The following is a 12,094-nucleotide window of genomic DNA, read 5'->3' as shown; positions in this document are numbered from 1 at the left end:
GAGACAGAGTGGGGAGCAGGACAGGTGGATCTACTGAAATACACTGCTGAGGGGAGCAGAGGGTGAGACAGGAGAGGTCTGCTGTGCCATGTAGGTCAGCTCCCTGGCCGGGGATCAAACTCGTGCTGCAGTGGCTGGCAATAGCTTGATAGCACTGTGTTTTTAACCCCTGTGCCACTGAGGAGGCCCTCTCTTGACATTTATTTTTTTGTTTTTCTTTTTACAAATTCTAGAGTATCCACTAATTTGTAGTATTCATTGTTTTTGTAATCAGGAGAACAAACATTGATTTAGTCTTAAGGAGGTTTGTTTTGCTTTTCCCAAGTTTCTCCATTGAGGGTCACCAAACTGCCTTGTCTCCATACAGATGACGTGGTTTGTGCTGATGGGACTGCCAGGTGGTGAGCACCAAGCATGGTCCATCTTCCTCTCTAAGTGCTTAAACAAGGTTTTTTTTTTTTTTTTACATTATCTAGCCTTTGTATGCTTTGTATTTTAGTACAGTACACTTCCAGCAACTTCCTGAACAATTGTACCCATAAGTATTTACACATACAAACTTTCCCTCTCCTACAGAGATTTCATATTAGGACTGAACAGTGTATCATTTGAAGCGCCAATCTGCAACTACTGAAGAGAACCTTTATTATAGGACAAAACAAAACTGACTGACCTATACCATCTCCCTTATGAACATTCCAATAGGCTTCTTGCTATCCATTTTTTAAAGATTTATTTATTTATGCATATAAGAAGTGGGGTGTAGGCCAGAGGTGTGGGGGATGAAAGGATTCACCAGAGACAATGGGGATCAGAACAGGCAGATTGAAATACACTGTTGCGGGGAGCAGCGGGCGAGACAGGAGAGGTCTGCTGCACCATGTGGGTAGCTCCCTGGCCGGGGATTGAACTCGTGCTTCAGTGGCTGTGGATAGCTCCATAGTTTGCCTCTTAACCCCTTGCACCACCAGGGAGGGCCATTTTGTTTTTTCTTTATAAGGCAAATTCTCAGAAAAAATTCTACAACTGTACATTAAGAAGTATAGATTTCTACCATTGGGACTTTATAAGTGTGAGTTACAGGTGCCAAGATACCACATTTGGGCTAGAAAACCAACACATTCCTAGAAAACAGCATCCTCACACCCCTAATTTTCAAGTTGATGGCCCTGGAATTTAGTATAGAAAAGAGAAGTAGACACAGGGAAATTTATATTTTGGATCCTGATTTCTCTAGAGCTTAACCTCTCATATCTTTAATTCTGTGGTCATACTTCCTTCAATTCCTTCTGTCCTTTTCTTTCCTTTTTTAGAGGAATCCATTTTCAGAAAATCATCACTTATATATATATATATATATATTTTTAAAGATTTATTTATTTATTTATTATATAAGCACTGGGTACAGTCAGAAGCGTGGGAGGGTGAGAGAATTCACCAGAGCCAGAGCGGGGAGCAGAGCAGGCAGAAGGACCGAAGTACACTGCTGAGGGGAGCAGCGGGCAGCAGGAGAGGTCTGCACGCCATGCGGGACCCTCCTCCGGTGGCCGGGGAGCGGCCGGGGATCGAACTGCTGCAGAGGCTGCGGGCAGCTTCGCAACCCAGCGCTCAACCACTGCACCACCGGGGAGGCCCATCACTTATATTTTTAAACAAGTAAGAAATAAACACAGTCCTAACTCTGAAGGTACAAATGATATCGTATGAAATGTCAGTCTTCTCTTCACCCTGTTACTGAATATTCAGTTCTTCTCCCCAGAGATCACCAGCTAAACAATTTCTTGAGTACCATTACCTTTCTACCACTAACTCCCTAGACTGGTTCTCATTTCTTCACACCTATCTTAATGTCACAACTTAAACGAGGTTGTTGATTTCCAGGTCAAATTACCCTTCCTATATCAGGTAGAATAACTGCAAAAATTGTCTGGGTAAGATCTGGGTTGGATATTAATGTATATAAGACATACAAACAATTCAAAAGAAAGGAGGGTATTACTTGGTGGCAATGGGGAGCTTACTTAAGTGGCTGGCATATAGTAATGCTCTGTAAATGTTCACGGGGTGATTGAAACGATCAATGAAACGAGTATGCATTGTCATAAGAATCAAAGGAAACTACTTTAAGGCCACAGAGAATTCAGAATAAGGTCTTACAAAAGATGGGATCCATAGTGAATACAGTTGTTGATATCTGTCGGACTGTCCTAAACTTGTAGGCGTTCTTTATCTTATTTATCCCTCAAATCCCCTTATGAGTACAGTTCATTGTCCACTTTACAGATTGAGGAAAATTTGGGGAAATTTTTGTAAATTTCTAGTGATACCCAGCTGGTATGCAGTCAAAAGTCAAGTCCAGGTTGCAATTGCAGTGGTCAGGGACAAGAATGATTAGAATGACAAAACCTGGAGCACATGGAATTTATAAACTAGAATCTGGAGACACTTTTTCTATGAGTTCCTCCCATTGCAGGCATAGCTGAGGATCAAATAGATGCATAAAATATGGTTTCATTCCTGCGAGGAACCGTACTCTACCTTTTTAAACTGGTTATTACCCGAACCACTCCATTACTGCTCTCTTGGCATCTCAGATTAGGACCTCCTAAAGAGAGGGTCTGTGGCTGCTTCCCTCTGATCTCCTTGGGCTAATTAGTGTTAACAGATATCCCAATAAGTAAGCAATACGAAGTGGAAAGCACCTGACTCACTAGAAGAGTGGTCAAAATATTGGTGAAATCAAGAAAACTGTGCAAAACAAATGCATAGGGAACAGCAGATGTATCTCTCAACCACTGGGAAAGGGGCTTTGCATTTCCTGCCCTACTCTCAAAAAATAATGTAGTAGAGAGCATGTACTTGTAAAGATGGCACCTACCAAGGGAGTATACAAAAGGAGGCAACACAAATTATAGAAGAGGATTTAAAATGGAAGGATGTTTCATAAACAACATATTTAATTAAGCATAAGGAAAAAGGCAACGGGCAGCTAGACTGGAATAAGAGAATATTAACATGTTGGTTTGGGCACTAACGATGGCTGCTCCATGTCGGGACATAGAATCACAGCTTATCTTAAAGCAGAGCTGCCCTTTCAGTGTTTCCCAAAAGTTGACTGACATGCTACGAATGTTGAGCCCGTCAGCCTTGAGTGGCTGAGGTAGTCTCTAGTGTGAGAAACCTATCCTGGGCTTCCTCAGAGGGTGGCCTGTACTCACCGCAATCCCCCAAAGAGGCAAGCACAGCGGTGGCATCTGCCCTGAGTTGAGTGGAACTAAAGTGGGTGTTCACCTCGCAGCCAGCTGAGAGCATGTTGCCATTAGTTGTACGGGAGAGATCCTGAAAATTGCTGGGAAGGTTGGTGTTTCAGGATGCCTGGAACAGCATATGCCACCCAAGTGCAGTCCCTGGAGTAGGTGTGCCAGCAATTTGTCATGGAAGAGGCAGCTCTGAGTAGTGGCTCTAAATCTTGGATCTTGACTATATCAGGCATGTCTGTGTATTTATGGCCAATGTGCCCATTAGTGGTCACCAACCTAGTAACTCGGTGACACCTTCAACATGTAGACTTTTGTGAAGATTAGAGATCCCTTATATTTTGAACTATTTGATATGAAAACGAGTGCAAGAGAATTAAAAATGTATTCATTGTCCTAGAGATTTCAACATTATATTTGTCAATGACGGAAAAAGAAGTGTGAGTAGATTTTTAGAAATCTGAAATAGAAATTCAAAACAGACAATTATAAACCGGAGACATGCTGGTTAATAATAGTGATGGTGCACGTGTGAATTGGTGGAGGAAATTCTATGGGGACTACATGTGAGGGGTGTGGGGGGAAGCAAACATTGTTTAAAAATGAACAATGATATAAAATATATAGAAATAAGAAAATTTGTTAAAAGAAAATGATTTTACTATTTTACTATTTGATGGTCTTCTTTGGCACCACCATTGCAATGCCAAATTTCACCACCATTGTAACCATCAAGAATGCAAATTCTGAGAGGGGCGGAGCAACATGGCGGCGAGGAGACGCTGCGAGTAAGATCTCCCATTAAAAAAAGTTAATAGGGAGGAAAAGCGGCAGGTCCCAGTGAGAACTGGGACACGGAAGATAAACGGACGACTCCAGCAAACTGCCCGAAGAAGAAAGTTGCCATAAAAGAGGACGAGAAGGGAGGGAAGCACAGAACCCTGCTCCCCTCCCCCGCCCACAGAGGCGGCACTCTCCTACCGGCAGAGACCAGGGAAACAACAAACCAAAACGCCCAACAAGAAAAACGGATGCAGCAAGCGGGACTGTGAGTGGAAAGGAACTATTTCAGCCACCACACCCCGTGAACGGGAGCTGAGGCGAACCCTGCAGGATCCGCCGCGGAGGTGAGCTCCACGCGCCATTAAAAAGAGAGCCCCGCCCACCAGGAGGAGACCAGCACCAGCACACAGCCCCAGCCGCCCGGTAAGCTTGCGCGAAAGCAGCGCTCGGATTGCAGCTGCCCAGGCCCCTGTGCCTGCGACCTAGGCTTGCGGGGAGACGGCGGAGGCCCTCCCTGAGTGAGCAGGAACAAGGTGCCCAGGCAGGGGAGCGGGATTCAAAAGGCGCCATTCCCGCGCCACTGAACTGGACTACAGCCCGCGTCCTGGAACTGAGGGCTTTGGAACTGAGACCCGGGCGGAGGCCCTCCCTGAGTGAGCAGGAACAAGGCGCCCAGGCAGGGGAGCGGGATTCAAAAGGCGCCATTCCCGCGCCACTGATCTGGGCTACAGCCCGCGTCGTGGAACTGAGGGCTTTGGAACTGAGACCCGGGCGAGGCCCTCCCTGAGTGAGCAGGAACAAGGAGCCCAGGCAGGGGAGCGGGATTCAAAAGGCGCCATTCCCGCGCCACTGATCTGGGCTACAGCCCGCGTCCTGGAACTGAGGGCTTTGGAACTGAGACCCGGGCGAGGCCCTCCCTGAGTGAGCAGGAACAAGGCGCCCAGGCAGGGGAGCGGGATTCAAAAGGCGCCATTCCCGTGCCACTGATCTGGGCTACAGCCCGCGTCCTGGAACTGAGGGCTTTGGAACTGAGACCCGGGGCACGAAATTAGGGGCGTGGGTTCCCCACGACGGTGGGGCACAAGGCAGACACAGCACCCCAAAGCTGTTGAGGTGTACCCTACCATCCCCGCTCTGCTCCCTGTCCCACGGGGTGGAAAATCAGCTCCCCAAGGGCTCTAGGAGAGATCTCTGGTGCCACCTAGCGACTTGACCCCAGCACAGGCTACTGAAGGAGCTAGTGGCCAGCTGGGGAGTTAGCCCACACCGGGCCCCTTCTGAACAAGTAGTCTGAGCCCACAGGGAGAGCGAGCACCCACAGCCGGGGCAGACCAGGCGCGCAGAAGAGTGTGCCTGAGACCAGAAGCGCAGGGAGTGTGTCCCACATCACCATTTTAGAACAGGAACATTTCTTCAGTAAAGACTACCTGCAGAAGGCTTCCTCAGGAGCCAGAGGTGAGCGGGGGAAGTTCGCCCACGCCAGACCCCCTCTGGCCTGCAGTCCAAGCCCAGAGGGAAGCAGGAACCCACCGCCGGGGCAGACCAGGCGCACAGGGGAGTGTGTCCCCACATCGGCATTTTAGAACAGGGACCTTTCTCCAGTAAAGGCTGCTTGAAACTGACAGATGACTCCTGGAAGAACCAGAGGGGAACAGAGAAGCCCACCCAAGATGCCGGCAAGTCCCAACAACACAGTGTCCCAACGCATACGGCAAATTAGAAAACAGACAGTAGGGAGGAGAAGAACCACACGCAACCTAGCAACTCTCCAGAGAAAAAGCACACCACAAAAAGAAAGCCAGCCCCCAGATTGCAACGACAATAACTTGGAAGAATTTCTGAGCCTTCCAGAAAGAGAATTTAAAATTGCCGTGATTAAAAAACTGACAGAAGTCATTAAGGAAAACAATGATAAGGGAAAAATAATCAACGATCAGAAGAATGCAATTGAGTCCCTAGAGAGGGAAAACAATGGTCAGAAGAAAGAAATTGAGTCCCTAAAGAGGGAAGTAAAAGAAATTCAGGAGATCAAAGAATTAATGGAAGAACTAAAGAATTCTGGGAAAAGCAATGAAAGCAGAATAGATGAAATGGAAGAACGAATAAGTAATCTTGAAGACACAGAAATAAAAAGAACCAAAACAGAAAAGGAAAGAGAAGTACGAAGGAAAAAGAACGAAGAAAGACTTCGGGAACTATCTGACTCCATGAGGAAAGGAAATATAAGAGTTATAGGAATACCAGAAGGAGAGGAGAGAGATGTAGGAACAGAGAAAATATTCAAAGAGATAATTGAAGAGAACTTCCCAAATGTGAAGAAGGAGCTGAAAATTGATATACAAGAAGCAAGAAGAACACCAAACTTCCACGACGAAAGGAAAAATACAGCAAGACACATAATAGTAAAGCTCCCAAGAATCCAGGACAAGGAAAAAATAATGAAGCTGGCAAGAGGGAAGAAACAGATAACATTCAAAGGAAAACCAATCAGGCTGACATCAGACTTCTCCGAAGAAACACTACGGGCAAGGAGAGAGTGGAGGGACATAGTCAACAGACTCCAAGAAAACAGATGCCAACCAAGAATACTCTATCCCGCAAAGCTCTCCTTCCTCTTTGAAGAAAGAATATGGACCTTCCCAGACAAACAGAAACTCCGGAATTTCATTGCAACTAAACCCCCACTCCAAAAAATACTACAAGGAGTCCTAAAGCCAGAACCTCAGAGCGACAAATAACAATGAAAGAAGGCCAAAAAAAAAAAAAAGTTATTAAAAGAATAAATAAATAAAATCAAAGGAAAGACAAACACAATGGCAAATACAGATGTTAACATATCAATATTAACTCTAAATGTAAATGGACTAAACTCTTCAATAAAAAGACACAGAGTTGCAGCCTGGATTAAGAAACAAAACCCAACCTTTTGCTGTCTCCAGGAAACACATTTAGCTACAAAAGATAAAAATAGGCTCAAAGTTAAAGGATGGAAAACAATCCTACAAGCAAATGGACCAAAAAAGAAAGCAGGAACAGCTATACTTATATCAGATAAAACAGATTTCAAACTCAAAAAGATAAAAAGAGACCCCAATGGTCACTACATTATGATCAAGGGGACAATACTTCAAGAAGAAATAACACTCATTAACATATACTCACCAAACGAAGGAGCACCAAAATATATCAGACAACTGTTGTCCTCTCTGAAAACAGACATCAGAGAAAACACATACGTAGTGGGAGACTTCAACACACCACTATCAACAATGGATAGATCAACAAGACAAAAAATAAGTAAAGAAACCAAAGCTCTAAATAAAGACCTAGAGCAATTGGGCTTAACAGACATCTATAGAACACTAAACCCCAAAAAAATGGAGTACACATTTTTCTCAAGCGCACACGGATCATTCTCCAGGATCGATCACATACTGGGGCACAAGACAAACATCAACAGATACACCAAGATTGAAATCATATCAACCATCTTTTCTGACCATGAAGGCATCAAACTAGAAATAAACCATAAAAAGAAGGCAAGGAACTTTCCTACCTCATGGAGATTAAAAACCACACTACTGGAAGACCATTGGACTAATGAGGAGATCAAAGAAGAAATTAAAAAATTTTTTGAATTGAACGACAAGGAGGACACCAATATCCTAAATGTATGGGATGCAGCAAAAGCAGTAATAAGAGGAAAATATATAGCAATAGAAGCTCACATCAAGAAACAAGAAAGAACGCAAAGAAACAACCTAATCTCGAAGCTCAAAGATCTAGAAAAAGAACAACAAAAAAACCCCAAAACCAGTAGAAGAAAAGAAATAATAAAAACCAAAGCAGAAATAAATGAAATTGAAACTAAAAAAACAATCCAAAAGATCAATGAAACCAAGAGCTGGTTCTTTGAAAAAATCAATAAAATAGACAAACCCCTAGCCAGGCTCACAAAGGAAAAAAGGGAGAAAGCACAAATAAACAGGATCATCAATGAAAGAGGAGAAATCACAACGGACACAGCAGAAATCAAAAGAATAATCAGTAACTACTATGAACAGTTATATGGAAACAAGTTTAACAATCTAGAGGAGATGGACAAATTCCTACAACTCTACCATCACCCAAAGCTAGATAAAGAAGAAATAGAACACCTAAACAGACCAATTACAATTAGCGAAATTGAAATGGTAATCAAAAACCTCCCCAAAAACAAAAGCCCAGGACCTGATGGATTTACAAATGAATTCTACCAAACATTCAGAGACGAATTAGTGCCTATCCTTCACAAACTCTTCCAAAAAATTGAGGAGGAAGGGACAATACCAAACACGTTCTATGAAGCCAACATTACACTAATACCAAAACCGAACAAGGACAACACAAAAAAGGAAAACTACAGGCCAATCTCCCTAATGAACACTGATGCAAAAATCCTCAATAAAATTTTAGCTATCAGAATCCAACAATGTATCCATAAGATAATTCACCACGACCAAGTTGGATTCATTCCAGGGGCACAAGGATGGTTTAACATCCGAAAATCAATCAACGTTATCCAACACATCAACAAAAAGAAATATAAAAACCATATGATAATATCAATAGATGCTGAGAAAGCTTTCGACAAAGTGCAACACCCATTCATGATAAAAGCCCTTGAAATTCTTGGGATACAAGGAACATACCTCAACATCATAAAGGCCATCTATGACAAGCCAACAGCCAGTATCATTCTCAATGGTGAAAAGCTGAAAGCAATTCCATTAAGATCTGGAACAAGACAAGGATGTCCACTCTCACCATTGCTTTTCAATATAATACTGGAAGTCCTAGCCAGGGCAATAAGACAAGAGAAAGACATCCAAGGAATCCAAATAGGAAAAGAAGAAGTCAAACTATCACTATTTGCAGACGATATGATATTATACATAGAGAACCCCAAAAACTCCACAGAAAAGCTAATTCAACTCATCAATCAGTTCAGTAAAGTGGCAGGATACAAAATCAACACGCAAAAGTCAGTAGCCTTCCTATACACAAACAATAAATCTGAAGAAGAAGAAATCAAAAAGACCATCCCTTTTGTTATTGAAACAAAAAAAATCAAATATTTGGGAATAAATCTAACAAAAGAGGTAAAGGACCTATACAAAGAAAACTATAAAACACTGTTAAAAGAAATAGAAGAAGACACAAAGAAATGGAGAGACATCCCCTGCTCATGGATTGGAAGAATAAACATTATTAAAATGGCCATCCTTCCAAAAGCAATATACAGATTCAATGCTATTCCAATCAAAATTTCAATGTCATTCTTCAAAGAAATAGAACAATTATTGATGAAATTCATATGGAATCACAAAAAACCCCGAATAGCCAAAGCTCTCCTGAAAAAAAAAGAAGGGAATGGAGGCATCAGACTCCCAGACTTCAAACTATACTACAAAGCCATAATCATCAAAACCGCATGGTATTGGAACAAGAACAGACATACAGACCAATGGAATCGAATAGAAAATCCAGAAATAAACCCACAGGTTTATGGTCAACTAATCTTTGACAAAGGAGCAAAGACTATGCATTGGAGCAAAGAAAGTTTGTTCAATAAATGGTGCTGGGAAAACTGGGTCGCTACATGCAAAAGAATGAAGCTTGACCACCACCTCACACCATACACAAAAATCAACTCAAAATGGATTAAAGAACTAGACGTAAGACCTGAAACCATAAAATATATAGAAGGAAATATAGGCGAAACACTACGTGATTTGCACATCAAAGACATCTTTACAGACACATCACCCAAAGCTGTGATAGTGAAGGCAAAGATAAACAGCTGGGACTATATCAAATTAAAGAGCTTTTGCACAGCAAAAGAGACAATAACAAAAACAAAGAGAAACCCCACCAACTGGGAGAACATTTTTGCACCCAACACTAATGATAAAGGACTGATCACAAAAATCTGCAAAGAGCTGATGAGTCTCAACAACAACAAAGAAAATAATCCAGTCAAAAAATGGGCAGAAGAGCTTAAAAGAAACTTCTCTGAAGAGGAAATGCAAATGGCCAACAGGCATATGAAAAAATGTTCAACATCACTTGTCATCAGGGAAATGCAAATCAAAACTACCATGAGATACCATCTTACACCAGTGAGAATGGCACATATTAAAAAAACTAGCAACAACAAATGTTGGCGAGGGTGTGGAGAAAAAGGAACTCTTCTGCACTGTTGGTGGGAGTGCAAACTGGTCCAACCACTGTGGAAAGCTGTGTGGAGATTTCTGGACCTACTAAACATAGAGCTTCCATATGACCCAGCAATTCCACTCCTAGGTATTTACCCAAAGGACACAGAAACATCAATTCCAAAGAGCACCTGCACCCCTATGTTTATAGCAGCACTGTTTACAATAGCTAAGCTTTGGAAACAACCCAAATGCCCAAAAATAGATGACTGGATCAAGAAGATGTGGTACATATATACCATGGAATATTACTCAGCATTCAAAAAAGATAAACACATGCAATTTGCTGCAACATGGATGGCGCTGGAAGGGATCATGCTCAGCGAAATAAGCCAAAAAGAAAAAGAAAAATACCGGATGGTCTCACTCATAGCAGGAATCTAGAAAACTTAAATAAGGGACCAGGAAAATGAATAACTATAAGAAAGTGAAAATCAAAATCAACAAAAAACTATGAACCAGAGACACTTTTAGGGGGGCGGGGGCGGGAGGGGAGGGATTGGGGTCAGTATGGGGGGCTGCAATTGTATGGGGAATATAACAATAAAATTTATAAAAAAAAAAAAAAAAAAAAACTATTTCACAAAAAAAAAAAAAAATAAAAAAAATAAAAAAGAGAATAAGAAAAAAAAAAAAAAAAAAAAAAAAAAAAAAAAAAAAAAAAGAATGCAAATTCTGTATACCATCATTTAAATTTTTTTGATCAAGAAACGTATGTCATTATTTCAATTATAAATTCAGAGATGTACAAGATTGTTCAAAGAAGCTAGTTGAAATTTCTTCCTAAAAGTTTTAAAAAAGATGCTATTTGGAATTTTTATCAATATTTCATATTTTTCTCAATGCCATATATATTTTTTATACTTGTATCAGATAGAGAAATCTAAAGAAATGACTCACCAGGCCCTGTATAGATGTAGCCAAATCATTTCTACTTTATCTGACTGCTACACTAATACTTCATTTTTTTTCAGCATGCAGACAGGAAAAATGTTGGTAAATATTCTCCAAAAGCACTTTTTACTGTTAGAAAATATTTAGCCTTTCTCACTGCAGCAAGTCAAAGGAGTAGGCAGGCAGGAAATGGTGTCAAGAAACAGCTTGGACAAAAGTAAAAAGAGTAAGGATATGCCTGAAACTACAAGAATATTGGACCAAGGAGAGGTCTTTCTCTTTAAATCTTGAAGGCACATAATTTTACTGGGATGGAAAGGATCAGCAGGTGAATATTAAAATAAGTGTTTGTATTTTATTTCTATCCTGGAATGTTGTAAATATGAAAAGTGATGGCAGGCAAGCCTGAATGGCATGCCCAGCAAGGCCAGAAAGAATTTGAGAGAAGCCACGTATTCTGGCTGCCCAGCCACTGCTTTATCCACCAGCCTGGACCTTCCTTTCAGATCATCTTCTCAAATTATCCATAGGAGATTTATTCACATAGTCAATAGAAAAATATTTCTAATTATATCCAACCGTTCTTAATATGAATGAGAATTATGTGAGGATGCGAGATTGCCAAGGCTTTTTTTGCCAAACAATTCCTTTTGACTTAAGAAAGAGGCAGCTGCATTGTTTCCATAGCTATCCATATAAAAGAGCCCTTGGAATGAAGCTGACTCGTCCTGCTTTAAAAAGCTCCAAGGTAAGTGGGAACGGGACCTGCCTTTCAAGAGGGACACTGGCCACACTGCCCCGTGTCTGGTGTCTGTCGGCTGAGCTGCTAGCTGGTGTTGCTCCTTTGACAAGGCACGTTTTTACATCCATGACTTTTATTGCCTTCCGTTTATAATAGCAATG

Source organism: Talpa europaea (assembly GCF_964194135.1).
Source record: "Talpa europaea genome assembly, chromosome: 7".
Classification (NCBI taxonomy): domain Eukaryota; kingdom Metazoa; phylum Chordata; class Mammalia; order Eulipotyphla; family Talpidae; genus Talpa; species Talpa europaea.
Note: the sequence above shows the minus strand (reverse complement) of the source record.